This window comes from Lontra canadensis, unplaced genomic scaffold, assembly GCF_010015895.1.
Source record: "Lontra canadensis isolate GAN:19392208 unplaced genomic scaffold, GSC_riverotter_1.0 scaffold35, whole genome shotgun sequence".
In the NCBI taxonomy this organism is placed as follows: Eukaryota; Metazoa; Chordata; class Mammalia; order Carnivora; family Mustelidae; genus Lontra; species Lontra canadensis.
In genome coordinates, this window is record NW_022631029.1 from 515,342 (window position 1) to 517,804 (window position 2,463).

A 2,463-nucleotide genomic window follows, 5' to 3' on the forward strand; every position below is an offset into this window, starting at 1 on the left:
TTTCTTTATTGATTTTCTGCTTCGATGATCTGTCTATTTCCAAGAGACGCATGTTAAGATCTCCTACTATTAATGTATTCATATCAATATGACTCTTTATCTTGATTAACAGTTTTCTTATGTAATTGGCTGCTCCTATATTGGGGGCATAGATATTTACAATTGTTAGATCATCTTGGTGGATAGTCCCTTGAAGAATGATGTAGTGTCCTTCTGTATCTCTGACTACAGTCTTTAGTTTAAAATCTAACTTATCTTATATGAGAATCGCTACCCCAGCCTTCTTTTGAGGCCCATTGGCATGAAAGATGCTTCTCTATCCCTTCACTTTCAGTCTCGGTGTATTCTTAGGTTCATAATGGGTCTCTTGTAGACAACATATGGATGCGTCCTGTCGTTTTATCCAATCTGCAACCCTGTGACATTTTATGGGCGCATTTAGGCCATTCACATTGAGAGTGATTATTGATAGATACGTTTTTATTGACATCATGTTACCTTTGAAGTCTTTCTTTCTGTAGATTGTCTCTCTATTTCTGTTCAATGCTATTCTTAGGATTTTGCCTCTTTTTAAAACCCCCCTTAATATTTCCTGCAGTGTACACTTGGTGTTTGCATAGTCTTTTAAGCCTTGCCGGTCTTGGAAACTCTTTATCTCCCACCCATTTTGAATGTCAGTCTTCCTGGATAAAGTATTCTTGGTTGCATGTTCTTCTCATTTAGTGCCCTGAATATATCCTGCCAGGCCTTTCTGGCTTGCCAGGTCTCTGTGGACAGGTCTGACGTTATTCTGATGGGCTTTCCTCTGTAAGTAAGGAACCTCTTTGTCCTAGCTACTGTCAAGAGATTATAGCTACAATTATGATTCCTCAATTTGACTATCAGGTGCCTTGATGTTTTTATGGAATCGTTAATCTTGGGTGGAGACCGTTCAGCCTCTGGTACATGAATGCTGGTTCCATTCGTGAGATTTGGAAAATTTTCATGAAGTACTTGTTCCACTATATCTTCTAGACTTCTTTCTTTTTCCTCTCCTTCAGGGATTCCAATAATTCTGACATTGAAACATTTCATGGCATCATTTATTTCCCTGATTCTGTTTTCGTGCCTTCTAAGCTGTTTATTCCAGGCTTCCTCCTGGTCCTTTCTCTCTATCTGTTTGTCCTCTAGATCACTAATTCTATCTTCTGTCTGTTACCCTAGCTTTGAGAGAATTTAGAATAGATTGGAACTCATTGAGAGCATTGTGAACCTCATCCCTGGTAGCTTTCAGCTCTGCCCTAACATTGTGAAAATCTTCCCTAGTCGTTTTCAGTTTGGCCCTAATCAATTCCGTTTGGTCATCCATAGCTTTCTCCAACCTAGCTATTGCCTGGATAATTGTTAGCCTGAATTCTCTTTCTGACAAATTGTCTATGTTGATAGCCATTAGCTCTGTTGCAGAAGGCTCATCCTTTGTATTTTTCTTCTGTTGGGCATTCCTCCTTCTAGTCATTTTGGTGAGAGATGACTGAACGGATATACCTGGATGTGTCAACCGTGGTGCAGTCAAGTTGCACCCTGGAACGCTTCTGAGCAATCAGGATTCCCCACCCAAACGAGAAAAAAAAGAAAAGAAAAAATAGAGAGAGATAGAGAGTAAGACAGGAAAAAAAGGGAAGATAGAAGAGAAGGTTCAGCCCAAATGGGCCCCAAGGTAATTTTAGGAAGTATACAAACAAAAACAAACAAAAAGAATGATAAAATTATATGACAAGTGAGAAAAAAAATATATATATATACATATATATTTATAAGCAAATAAAGGAAGAACCTCATCAAAAAGACCCCAAGTATAAGATTTATATACTATCAGGACAAACACAGAAACACTGGTGGAAGAAAAAGATGGGAGAGTGGTAGTAAATTCTCAGTGTGGGGGAGGAAGGTTGTTTTGATTTTTTCTGGATGTTTCTTGATATGTTTGTTAGGACTCAACTTTTCTACGATAAAGGGGGGTTAAAAATTGGTTTACCATTGATTGGGGAAAGGTGATTACCTTGAAGTTTAACTCTATATGAATATTAGAAAATAAAAATTAAAAAGTAATAAACTAGACTAAACTAAACTAAAATTTTAAAAAAATTTGAAAAGTAGAAATGCAAAAAAAACAGGTGTATGAATCAAAAAGTTCAGGTTAGAAGGTTATTATGGAGTTTGATGTGCTGGACATCTCACTGTGATGGTAAATAGGTTAAAAAAATTATGTAAACATAAAGAAAATGAACCAGAATAGTGGGAATGAGTTAAAAATAAAAGTTGTCCTATGAAGTAGTGGTGGTGGTTCTCTTGTCTTTTTTTTTTTTTTCTTTCCTGGTTGGTTTTCTGGGGGAGGGGACTGCCATGTGGGTTTTCAGTCAATGATGTTGCCTGAGTTAAGTCCTCCCGCCTACCTCAAGGGGGTGGGCTCTGAGGAAACTGGTT